Here is a 13,983-nt window from a genome sequence, read left to right as displayed (position 1 = left end):
ATGCCATCGCAGAAACTTGTTCCTAGACTTACACCAGCCAGGACAGCCTCAAACAGCATTCTAGAGCTTGGATTTTAAGAGCTATCTATTGCCTATAAAGTGAAACACATGCTAACATAAATTAAATCGAATACTTCACAAATATATATTTGCTTATCCATTTCTCTATATCTTCTTCTGAAGTAACTTCGACATTCCAGGCTTCAAACCCAATTCCTCTTGTCATAAAGATGTCCTTTTCCCTCTCAGGGTTCTTTTCACCGACTCTTTGGGCAATAGTTGTCTCCTCATAAGCATAAAAAATAAAGTTTGATTCAGTTAATTACCAGGAGTTCCCTGAAAACTTTCTCTTTTTATACAAAAACTTGAAACAATTTATTGTAAAATTTGCTATCTTATTCATCTGCTGCCGATACTGCTCCAAGCTGCTGCTTTCCTCTTCTGCAGCCCACCTGTCCATCTGGTAGCAGGCTCTTCCCAGGGGCTGCACTCCTCGAATGGTTCATAGGCTTTTGGACATAAGCCTGTCCCTTAATCCTTCACAGCTCAGCTAAGACTGGGCTACAGTGTTCAGCAAGATTTAACTAAAGGCTTTAATTAAGATTTTTGAAAAGTTAGAACAGAAAGAAGAAAAACTGTTACATGTTTCTGTTATTGATGACTGTCCTCAGAGTTTATAGCCCCAGCTCCTCTATAAGGTTCCTTAGGGGGCTTCTCTCGTCTCAGCCCCTCTTTCAACAACCATGTCGTAGGGTGGCCCTTGCTCAACTCTCCCAGATGAGACAAGCCCTAAACAGGAATCCTTGACTCACAGATTAGGCTACAAACCCTCTAACGTCCTCAGAAAGAATTATGTTTTTTTCTGAAAAAAAAAAAAATAGAAAATGCAGAGATATCACCTCACTCAACAAAAAAGACAAGGTTCTACATTATTATGCAGAGAAGTTCAATTCTCCATTTCAGAAGAGATTCTTTGGTTTATCTTCTAGAATCAAAGAGCCCATTAAAATGCTTTCCCTAAAACAAGTGCTTAGTCTTCCTTCAAAGGTGAATTCATGTTTTACCTACAGAAAAACAAAAAAACTTAGGCTTAAATCTAGTTTATCCCATTTTCACCATCTATATTTCAAAAATATTGGGATCCAATTTCTACTCAGGGAAGTCCATTAAAAAATAAAAACAATAGTTTTTAACTGATTCTTTTCTTCAAACTCACTCCCTTTTCTCTTTTTTCTAAGTTGCCATCAGGGAAAACAAAGTCAAAAAAGAAATTGTTGGATTGGGTATTTGTAATACTACATGTTAATTCTACCACCTCATTCCTCAACTCCCTATTTATGAGGACTCAGTGCCCTCAAGTTATCTCCTTGATAACTCCTGTTCAGGGCTCCACATAGTCTGTCCATAAATCACCAGCTCTACCCACACAGGTAAATTAACTCACAGCTGATAACAGCTCAACAACGGTTATCTCAGTAGGTCTTATAATTTGGAAACAGGGTAAATGAAGACAGCCACTGGAAAAAGTTCACACTTAGAAAATAGACAGGCTTTCAATGCAAGCCTAACTGTGCCAGTCATTCACCAAGTCAGTGTACACAAGTAAGTTAGAACTCTGGTTTTCTCATTTGTAAGATGAGGAAAATAAACTTTGTTTGCAAGCATCTGATGAGGATTAAATTGGATAGCACGAGTTACATGTCCAACACTCAGTAGGCTCTTATTAGAAGACAAATTTAAACATCTTTATTGAGATAATTCACATACCATAAAGTTCTCCCATTTAAAGTATACAATTCAATGGTTTTTTAGTATATCCTCATTGTGCAACCATCAGCACAATCAATTTCAGAACACTCCCATCACCCAAAAAGAAACTCTGTACCCATTAGCAGTCAATCACCATTTACCCCTTTCCCCAAGCCGCTGGCACCCACTAATCTTCTCTCTGTCTCTATGGATTTGCCTATTCCGGACATTTCATATAATTGGAGTCATACAACATGTAGTCTTTGGTGAATGGCTTTTTTCACTTTGCATAATGTTTTCGAGGTTCATCCATGTTGTATCATGCACCAGTATTTCATTCCTTTTTATTGTCTAAAATTTCATTGCATGAATATACCACATTTTTTTATCCAGTAATTAAAGGCAACTTATTCTAATGAAGCACTAAATGAATATTGTTTTGTTGATCTAAGATCAGTGTATTTTACCAGTCTTGTTTAGGTCTTCCTGAATTTAAACACTGGCTATCTTTGTTACTCCATTTCACTCTTCAATTAAAAAAACTTATTTTCTGGTACTCTAATTCAAGCCCCTTCCGCTAACCACACAACCCTAGTTTTCTCGTTCTATATCATTTACCCCTTTTCCCATACTCATCTTCACATGCAGTTAAGATACATTACATCAACTTATATAATTTTTAAATAAACACAATATTTCTTCAATAGTTAAAAAACTAGTCCTCACATTGGAAATAGAGAACCGGACAGTTAGATGAAAGTAAAACAAAAAACAAACCCACAGACTTTTTACTTCATACTCACGCCGGAATTAAATATAAACTGGGAAAAAATTATACCCCAGGATATTTCTTCAAACAATTTGAAATGTTTTATTTTTCATTCTTATTTGAAAGAGAAAATATTATTCTTGAGCATGTATGAGTGATGTAAGAGCCAGAATATCTTTAAACATGGTCGGCTTCTACCGAGCATTGTGAAGTCACATTATAATAACTCAGGAAGGGTGGATATATACAGACCCTTCAGATCACCAAATCCCTTGGGAACAATCATTCTATTTTCCCATATTAACAATATTCTCAATATTTCTCAAAACATAGGACTAGGTAAACAAAGAGACTGGATTCAAGAAAATTAAATTTACATTAAGCTTGGTATCCTTCTGAAGGGATAACTGGTATACTAGTTTAGAAATACCTATGATATAAATACACACCCAATGTGGAATTTATAATCATGTGACTAGTACTTAAGGTTACCAGACTCTTAACAAAGAGAAATGTAACAAGAAGGAATAAATTTTTAAAGGGAAGTCAAAAGTCAAAGGTCTCTGCTTAAAGCTGAATAACCCTTGGGTAAATAAAGCATACCTAAATGCTCTGAGTAACTAATCTTTTTAAAAATATATATATTCTGTAGAATATAGACTGTTTTCCAAACATTCCTAATCCCTGTGGGACAGCTGGGCCTTCCAGATGCTGACAATGTCACATCTGACGCTCACAGGGCACGAGCCAGTTCCTGAAGAAAGTCAGCTCTTCCAGGAGCCTTGTGTTATAAAGACTGAAGATGTGTATTGGGCATAAATAGCCACAGGAAGATCCAACTTGTTCTCACAGTCTTAGAAAAATGGAAAGCAGCATTCAAAGTGAGTCATGGAATACAATCTATAGATCCATTCTGAAAGAAAAATTAGTAATAGCTACAGAGTTCATAGGAAATGCCCATGACGTCTGCTATTATTTAAAAGCTATCTCAATTGTGTGCAAAGGAGCAAGATCTGTCTGGTAGAATACAATATCCATATGTTACCCTCGTAATGTCATTTTACCTTGTTCTTTCAACCAAATGTATCAGATTTCTAACTGCCCCTCAATATGTATAAAACAGATTCATTTTGCTGGCTCATCTTGAGAGTTCTGAAATGATGTTCCTTACAGATATTGTAAAAATATAAGTATTTATTCATGGCTGCCATGTCTGACCACTCCTAAGACAGTGAGACCATACTAGACATTCTAACACCAGGGCAGGTATCGTGGGTACCAATTAAACTATATTACCTGTTACTCTTAGATGTGGGTGGAGGGGTATAAAATTGTAACGCCTGGCAGCCTCAGATTCTTGATACTGATGTGCTGAGTATCACAATTTCTTTATTTCTAAAATGGCAAAGTAAGATGAAACCCAGTTCCTATTTCATTTTGACTTATACAGTGGCCTGACACAGAGACCCACCACGCCTTAAAGAGTATTGCTTCTCGTACAAATTTCAACAAAGCCTCAACATTGTTTTATGGAGCTAAACACACACCTATTTAATCTAGCAATTCCATGCCAAGGTATTTACCTAAGAGAAATGAAAACATATGTCCGCAAAAAGACTTGTACAAAAATAGTCATAGCAGCTTCATGTATGACTGCCAAAAATGGAAATAACTCCAATGTCCATTTAAAGGAAATTAGATAAATTGTGTCATACTAACAAAACAGAGTACTATTCAGCATTAAAAATAAATGAACTACTGATACATGCAACACTAAAACCAATCTCAATTACATTATGTTGAATAAAAGAAGGCACAGAAATACCACAGAAGAGAACATACTATACAATTCCATATATATGAACGTCTAGATCAGGTCAAAGTAATTTACTGTGAAAAAAAAATCAGAGGAGTGGTTTCCTCTAGGGGTAGTTAGGAGTGATGAGGGACAGGGGAGATATGCCATAACAGAAATGTTCTATATCTCGATTAGGGTGTGGGTTACTTCGGTTTGCCAAGCCATTTGTTCCCTGGTCAAATTAGTCAGGGTTCTCCAAAAAACAGAACCAATAAAGTATATATATAGAGAGATATGTGTGTATATACATATACACGTTTATATACATACATGTAAACACTTAAACATACATAGTCACATTATTTAATGTCTTTGTGTTTCAGTTTCTCCAGCTGTAAAATGGAGATAATAAAGCATCTACCTCAGAGGGCTGTTATGAAGAGTAAATAAGTTAATATAAGGTACCTACAACAGCGCCTGGTACATAATAAATGCCTAATAAACATTCAAAAACCTGTGTGAATCAACAGAGGAATGTGAAAACCAAAAGCTATATGAGCACACGCAATAAGTGTTAGCATTTACTGTTAATTTTTTTTTTTTAATGTTAACTATTTGTGTGGCTCTCACTTAGACAGTTCTCTACCTGGCCTTGAGACTGACCTTAAAAAAGATAAATCCCTGCACTGTGGCCATGGGGAGGCTGTAACCCTAGTCTGTCCTACAGAACTAACCCAGGAGCCTTGAGCATTCGTGGAGAGCTCAGAAGAGTCTCTGAAGGCCATTACTTTATACTTTAGGAAAACAGAGATGGATGGTTAGTCGACCTTGGAAGGCCAGTGAAATACCACAATAAGCTGCTTCATACTGCTCCCAATAGCAGTGAAAACCAGTGTTCACAAGGGATCTACTCAGAATATCCCAGAGCTTTTCTGTAGCTAAGACGACAGGGCTCTTGGCAGTCCTCAAAACTCTCAAGCAAAGAACAGATTTGAAATCTCTGGATTTTAACCAAACAGACCAGAAGGTGGCAGAGTAAGGGCTTACTGGGGGAGGGAAAAAAAAGCATTTCAGAGAGAACAGTCATTTCTATAAATTCAAGTCTAGGAAACGAAACTGAAAACGGGCTACCTTTCCCCGACTTGCTAGTTTTCAACACAGCCATTTCTGAGACACACCCTGTTGTTTCTGAGCCAGTTCAAGCTCAGACTGAGGTAAAGCAGAGAATAAACTTCCACAGAAAAAGAAAGGAAATGGTTGTCTCTAACATCGCTGAAGGAAGAAAATACAGACGTTAGATGTTTTCTGCACCAAAATACATGGTTTTCTCTTTATTTATGCAGAAGAAATTTGAAAGACAATCTGAGTAAGTACAATATTTATTATTAATATTATTACTACCTATAGCGTGTTATTGAATAGGAAGGAATCTTTTCAATTAGAAAATTGAAATATACCCCAAAACCAAAAATAATATTTTTAAGCTTAGAAATTCTATTCATTGCTGTGACAGGAATCTGCTTTATAATAGTTGAAAAATGAGTCATAACATTCCAATAAAAGATGCCATCGTAAACTAAAGGCGCTTTTATTAATGAAATCCCCCAAGGAATCTGCAGCATCTTCAGAAAGAACATATAATGAAAATTTAAAGATGTACTTTACATTAATTAAAGATACCTTCCACCACCTACTCTAAGAAGTAGGTGGCTGCCGGAAAATAAAACTCCCCGGTAGCTTCTCAGACATTAGTGTCAGATGATATATAGAGACAGACAGATCTGAGACAGAGAGACAAAAAAAGAGACAGTGGTAGAGACAAAGGCAGAGAGAGACAGACAGGCTGCTACAGGAAGTCCTTGAAATTATGGCAGCTATATGCTTCTGCTAAATACCTGGGTTAAAATCTGACTGCCTCCAAGGTAATACCTGATCTGCAACTCTTTTTAGAAAAGCTAACGAACCTTACATTTAACCCTACAGTTAATAAATATATGTGGGTTCGATTGTGTAACAAATTGTTTTCTTTTTTATACTGGTTGCTAAGATGCTCAGAACCAAAATTTTAGGCCGCTTCTAGTATAGTATATGAAATTGAAAATAGTTATTTTAGGCACTAACTTTACTCCATGGCCTAACCCCCTCCTAGCTTCCTTCCCCTTAATTAGCCTTCCCCCCGATTTCTTTACCCAAGGGTTTTCATATATGTATGATCCAGGATCACTTTCTGAAAACTATTCTGGAACAAGGGAGGGTATAAAGAAATATGTGAAATATTTCTGAACAGTAGCATAAATGGGCAAAGCACAGATGTTAAATAGAAATCATTTCTCTAGCATATATTCTCCAAGAGTATCATCTTCAACAGTTTTTTTAAAGTACGTTTTGAAAGGCACAGCCAACAAGTCTCGGATAAAGGCTTTAAAGGAAGCAATGTAAAGTGCAAGCTATTCAACCATAATTTAAAGATATTTTCTCTATTTAGAGAATACAGTCAAAAGTCAGTCCTTTTTTATTTGCTCACACTCCCAAACAAACTTTCAGGCCCAGGTCCCCATCCACCTGGCTTTATGTTTGTATTATATGTATATGGTATGCAGCTCATGCATAAATGAAATAATTCACCACTCAGTCTCATAATCTGATTTTTGAGGTATCATTTAGGAGACAAGGGCTGAGTTTGTAAAACTGTGACAATGTCAGGGAGACTCTGGGAGAACTACACTGGTAGGATGGGGCAAGAGATAGGGCATAAGAATTCTAGGTATGAGGACTCAGGAGCCTGAATCCTGCCAGGAGCAGAAGGATCCAGGTACCCCCTGCTTTAAGTGTTACAATACTGTTGGTGCAACCGAAGTGAGCTGTACTTTTATAGAGTAGAGTAGATGAGGCTTAGCAAATGGACACATGGAAATGACTCAGATAGTAGTTATTAAAGGAGGGTGGGATCAAGTTTTAGACAACTATAAAACCAGTATGAATCAATGGTGGCTTGTAAAAACAAGCTATTCCCATAATCTGAGGCTGCAATAATAAATCTCTAGTAAAACTTTAGGACTTCAGATGCCCAGAATTGAATTATCTTTATTTGGTAACATACTGTCATCTTTTTCTATGCGAGTACCTCTTTTATTTCATTCATTTGTTTATCATGTATTTTGAAGGTATCATTGGCTTTTTAAATAAAGTATAATTTATATGAAATGAATAAATTTTAAGGGTACACTTCTATGAGATTGTTATGTGTTCATCAGCATAACCACTGATGAGATCAAATTATCAATCTTAAAAATTGAACAAAAAAAATTGAACAAAGGTTATTGAGCAGCAAATCACTTTATTTGGATATAGCAGAGGAATTGCAATTTGGGACATGCAAACTATAGCAAGCCATAGGCAAGTCAAAAGAGACAAAGGGAGGTCAGCTTATGGGGGGGATTCTTGGAGGATATTGGGGAGGGCTGTTTTAACAGGAGCCCATTGGTGGGGAACAAGAGTACCAGGTCGTGGCAGTTTCTTATTGGCAGCAAGTGGAAGGCAGTTGCTATTGTTGATCTCAGTATGAGTCAGCAGGGAAGAAATCTTCCTTCTTCTTGTTTGTTATAAAAAACAAGTGCTTGAGAACTCTCCCTTCATGGCTTCCCAGCTCCATTTTGAATAAGGTTTCTTTTATTTGTTTTCACAAAATATTTTTATCACACCATTAGTTTTCCTCGTTCCACTTCCCAGAAAATATCTTCCTACCAAAAGGTAACCACTATTCTGACTTCTACTACAATAGATTAATTTGTCTGTTCTTGAACTCCATATAAATGAAATCCTACAATATGTTTTCTATTGTTACAGGCACATTTAACGTAATTAAAACTATCAAATAGTTTTGGCTGAAACAATTTATAATTTCACCAGAAATGTATGAGTGTTCTATGGACTCCACCTCATCATCAACATTTGGTATTACCAGGCTTTAATTTTAGTCATTTTGCTAGGTATGTAGTATTATCTCACTGTAGTTATACTTTGCACTTCCATGACGGTTAAAGATTTTGGAGCACTTCTAGATTCCAATTCATCACATCCATCCATGTGACTATCAAAAGCCCCACTAGTTTCTTTTCCTCCCGGTAGGCCAAGGTTAGTCCTCAAGCTTGTACATCAGATGTCTAGACATTCATCTTACATAACTGCAAATTTGTATAGTTTGATCAACATCTACCTGCCCCTTCCCCCTTCAGCCCCTGGAATCCACTGTTCTATAAATTTCACTTTTTTTTCTTTAGATTCTACGTATAAATGAGATCATACAGTATTTGTCTTTCTCTTTTTCTTATTTCACTTAACATAATATCCTTCATGGCAGACTTCCTTCTTTCTCATGGTTAAGTAATATTCCATTATATATACATGTGTGTGTGTACCACATTGTATACTACACTGTGTGTATATACATATCACATCTTCTTTATCTATTCATCTTTTGATGGATGCTTAGATTGTTTCCATATGTGAAAATGCTATAGTAAATATAGCAGTGCAGAGATCTCTTCAAGATACTCATTTCATTTCATATTGAGTGAGTTGTGGAAGATTGGTTTGTTTTTTTTTTTTGAGGAATTGGTCCGTTTCATTTGGGTTGTCAAATTTATGTGTGAATAATATTCCTTTATTGTCCATTTTAAGTCTAAAAGTTTCAAAATGATATCCACTGTTTCAGTTCTTTAATTAAATTTATTGAGGTGACACTGGTTAATGAAATTATGTAGGTTTCAAGTGTACAATTCAATAATACATTCTCTGTATACTGCATTGTATATTCACCACCCAAAGTCAAATGATATTGGTAAATGTGTCTTCTTTTTTATCTTTTTCAGTCTTGCTAGGAGTTTGTCAACTTTACTGATCTTTTCAAGGAAACAGATCTTTGTTTCATTTTATTATATAACTTTCTCCATTATATTTGTTTTCAACTTAATTGATTTCTAGTCTTTATTATTTCTTTCTGCTTGTTTTTGGCTTATTTTGCTCTTCTTTTTCAAATTTTTCTAGGTCTTTGTGGCAAGAGCTTATTATTTTGAAATTTTCTTCTTTTCTAATATATGCATTTATTGCTATAAATTTTCCTTTTAATACTGCTTTGACTGTGTCTCATAAATTTTTATATATTGTATATTCATTTCCAGTCACTGCAGTGTATTTTTTTATTTTACCTGAGACTTTTTTTGGGTCCATGAATTATTTAGAAATGTGTGCTTTTAGTGTTTTCCTCTTACCTTTCTGTTATTAATTTCTTATAAGATTCCATTGTGGTTGGCAAATATATTCTGCATGATTTCAATTCTTTTAAATTTGTTGAAGTTTGTTTTATCATTTAGGATATGGTCTATCATAGGCACTTAAAAAGAATGCTATTCTGCTGTTGTTGGATAGAGTGTCTGTGGTTTGAAATCTGTTAGTTGATGGTGTTGAATTCTTCTATATATGTCCTCACTAATATTCTGTCTAGTTCTTCTACCGATTGCTAAAAGAAATGTGTTGAAATAGCAAACTGTAATTAGATTAGTCTGAAACTGAAAAGTTCTCTCAGCGATTAAATATTTTGCAAATTCTGGTTTAAAGCATACACTTTTAGGATTGCTGTGTTACCTTTTTGGATTGACCCTTTTATCATAATATAACATTACTCAGTCTCTGGTAATTTTCTTTGCTCTGAAGTCTACTTTATCTGACATAGCAACTCCTGTACTTATTAATTAAAATTTTTATTATATACCTTTATCCATACTTTTACTCTCAACCTACCTATTATTCTACTTCAAGGGAGTGTCTTATAGATGAGGTATACTTATGTCATGTTTTTAATCCAGTCTAACAATTCTATATTTTAATTTCTGCATTTAGGCTATTTATATTTAATGTGGTTATTGATATATTAATACTTATATCTACCATTTTATTTTTTGTTTCTGTTTGTTCTCTGTTTTTAATTTCTCTGTCTTAGTTTCCTGACTTCCTATTCATTATTTGAAATTTTTTTACAATTCCACTTTTATCTGCAGTTTTTTTTGTGTATCATTTTGTACAGCTTTTTCTAACAGATGCTCTAGATGTTACATTATATATTCATAATTTATGACAGCCTAAGTGTGTTGTTGTATTTGAGCAAAGTGTAGAAATCTTTCTTCCCATATATCCCCTTACCCTATCCACTTATGATATATTTATTTTAAGTATTTCCACTACATATATTCAAACCCATATCAGATAGTACTTTAACAATCAAACATAATTTAGAAAATCAATATTTACCAGTATTTTTGCTTACCATGTTATTTTTCTCTTCCTAATGTTCCAAGGTTCCTTTTCTTACCATTCCCTTTCTGTTTAGAGAACTTTAACCATCATTTTAGAGTAGGTCATGTAGGTTGCACCACTTTACATTCTCACTAACAATGCACAAGAGTTCCTTCCTATTTCTCCACATCTGTGCCAATACTTGTTATTTTCAAGGTAGTTTTTTTTTTTTAGTAGTTATAACAGATGTGAAATGATACATCATTGTGGTTTTTGTTTGCTTTCCTCTTATGATTAGTGATGTTGAGCATCTTGTTTGTGGGTCATTGTATATCATCTTTGGAGAAATGTCTATTCAAATCCATTGCTCAGTTTTACATTGGGTTATTTCTTTTGTTGTTGTAGAGTTGTTGGAGTTTTTACTATATTATGGATATTACCAGTTATATAATTCACAAATATATTCTCTCATTCCATAGCTTGCCTTTTCATTCTGATAATTGTGACCTTTGATGTAGTTTTGTGTAGTCCCACAAAAGGGGCTTACCTTATTTATTCTTTTCTTCCAAACTTTGTTTAATAAGTCTCTCAGCTTAGTATTGGAATTTCAGCCAATCTCAGGCTAATTATCTCCAAAGTTTGAATGTGATATATAGCTTTTTCCTTTTAAAAGGTCACATCACATTGAGTATCCCTGTCATAAACATACTGTCATGTGGATCCCCTTTTATTTTGATCTACAGCTGTGAGAGAGTAATCATCAGGTACCTAAAAGCAACTGTTGACAACATGCTCCTCTAGCCCACTCTTTTTATTTTTCCTTAATTTTTAAAAATTTTTCGATTGTAGTTGACATACTATATTATATTAGTTTCAGGTATACAACATAGTAATTACATTTATATAACTTAAGTTCATTGAGAATCCTTATAACCAGTGTTTTAAACTCTGCACCTGGTAGATTGCTTGTCTCCATTTCATTGAATTCTTTTCCTGTGGTTTTGTCCTGTTCTTTCATTTAGGTCATATTTCCTTGTCTCTTCATTTTGGCTGCCTCCCTATGTTTTTTCTATGTATTAAGTAGTTCTTCTATGTCTCCTGGTCTTGGTAGAATGGCCTTATGTAGTAGGTCTTCTATGGGGCCCAGTGACACAGTCTCCCTGGTCACCTGAGCTGAGTGCTCCAGGTGTGTCCTTTGTGTGGGCTGTGTGTACCCTCCAGTTGTAGCTGAGACTCGATTGCTGTTGCAACATCAGTGGGAGAGATTCACCCTCAGGCTTACTGATTGTGAGAAATGGCTGTGACTACAGCAGACAAGGTGCTGTGCACAGGCTGACCCCTCAAAGAGGAATTTGTTTTAGCAGGGCTCTGGTGCCTACCACCGTTCGAGTGTGTCATTTGTGTTGCTGGTTGGGTGCTCCATTGTGGCTTGGAGCCCACCAATGGATATGGCCTCCTGGGAGGGGGCTCTGGTGCAGGCAAGGTCAGCTACTGCCTGTGCCCTGCCTGAGGCCATCTGGTAGGAGCTATAATGTGATTTGCAGGTCATTGCCACCTGTGCTAGGCTTGGAGGCACCTGAAAGAAGCTCAGCTGTTAACCAAGGCCAGTGGCTTACAGCCACTTAGCAAGAGGTAAGGGGCACACCAAGGACAGACACTGCTTGTCTGGCATTTGTGAACCTTTGAAAGATTTCAGGAAAGTCCGCAGGACAAGTTGAGCAGAGGTTCATCACTGAAAGAGGTTCTTGCTGATCACAAACTGTGTGGGAGAGGGTCTGAGGGAATCACCAGGGTGGGGCAAATGGTGTTAGCCAAGTTTAAAAAGCATTCAGATTTGGTGCCTGCTTGTGCCTGCTGGATGGGTGGAGAGAGAGCCCAACACAGGAAAATGTTGCCAGCACTTCTGAAAATGGCTTACTTTAAAGACTGGTACACCTAAAGCAATTTTACCCCCTCCACTCTTTTTTCTTCCCAGATCACTTTAAATTTAAGCTTCTTGATCTCTATAGGTCATATTACTGAAAGAAACTAAATCTAATTCATTTTGTAGGAGGCATTAAATGTTCTACGTTTCTCATTGTCACAGTGTTGTAAGAGAGTAAAATTTCCACCAATTGTTTATTTTTACTTATTTTTTATTAATGTATCTGTAAAATATGGCTTTTTATTCACTTTCTATGCATATAGGAGTTACTAATAATAAAATAATAAATAGTAAAATAATAAAAAAATAACAGCTTTAACCTTAGACCATTGCTCTGGCTTCTTTATGTCTGGAAGGGAAGGGAAATCCTAATCCTGAATTTGTATCTACCAATGGGAAGAAATATCCCTGTGAATTACTTTATACAAGTGGGCCTATGCAGTCTGTTATAATTCCCTAGGCTTATCTCCTCTGTTAATTTGATTTCTCCATGAAGAAGTCATTGGAATGATGTACATTTTGGAGCCATTTCTGAATTGTACTTAAAGCTATTATTATTTGGATTTTGTTTTTTCTAACCATTGCTATTTCTGTAACCCAGACTGACATTAATTTTCCAGGCAGTAGTGTGACAATTTACAGGCCAAACAGTAATGCCATTTTTTTTTTTACTGTCCGGGTATCAGCTATTATCAATTATTATATGAAAAATTAGTTTAATATAACAGTAGCCTCAGAGTTCACTATCCAGCAAGCTATCCTAGAAGTCTTAGAAAAGAATGACTCACACATTGAATTAAGATGCTTAAGGCACATGTCTTATTAAATCAATTAAAACATACAAAACAAAGAGCAGAGAGAAAAAGATAGGTAACACACTTTGAAGTCTGTCCAAGGGGGATCGACAGATAGAATATGTCCTGGTTAAGTAGCATACACTTGCTCTAATCAGAGAGGTGAAGAGGGGCACATATGTCTGATCACAGTTATAGCTTATCAATAAGCCTAATAAGCTACACTGAATTTTATTTATGTTTCTTGAGCAGAGGGCACAAAAGATCAGAATGAGTGTCATTAACAGGTGACCCAATTATGACCTTAATAATATCAAGTGCTTCAACTGTTTCATGAATATTTAACACCTAATGGCCCTTCTATTCCCTTCCTATGTTTAACAGGCACATCACCTACTTAATCTACCCCTACCATAACATGATTCACAAACTACTTGCTTCTATACTTACTTTCATATATCTTCCTTGTTTCATACATCCTTCTCTATTTAGTTTCATATATCTTCCTTTGTTTATCTTATTTTCTATAGCAGAACTGAATATTTTAAAATAATATAGCAAAAACCATTAACGAAGAAAACTAAAAGTGTATAAGACATATATAACCCATTATAAATTAGTTTATTATCTAAAATTTTACTTATAAAACTATCGATTA

At 35.5% G+C, this 13,983-nt stretch overlaps 1 protein-coding gene across 2 annotated transcripts in view; it reads left to right on the top strand.

Annotated features, from left to right (window-relative positions):
• The window catches only part of SAMD9 (sterile alpha motif domain containing 9), a 28,898-nt gene that overhangs the window by 8,646 nt on the left and 6,269 nt on the right, over nt 1-13,983 (top strand). Inside the window, exon 1 of one of the 2 annotated variants that reach the window (XM_006911897.3) lies at nt 5,399-5,682. The exons of the other annotated variant lie outside the window; for it this stretch is intronic. The gene's annotated coding sequence lies outside the window, so the exon portion shown is untranslated. Of the gene's footprint in view, nt 1-5,398; nt 5,683-13,983 lie in introns of those variants that run through there. 2 annotated transcript variants of the gene reach the window in all.

The sequence above is a fragment of the Pteropus alecto genome, unplaced genomic scaffold (genome assembly GCF_000325575.1).
Source record: "Pteropus alecto unplaced genomic scaffold, ASM32557v1 scaffold21, whole genome shotgun sequence".
Lineage (NCBI taxonomy): Eukaryota > Metazoa > Chordata > Mammalia > Chiroptera > Pteropodidae > Pteropus > Pteropus alecto.
Note: the sequence above shows the minus strand (reverse complement) of the source record. Positions and strands in the feature narration are given on the sequence as shown.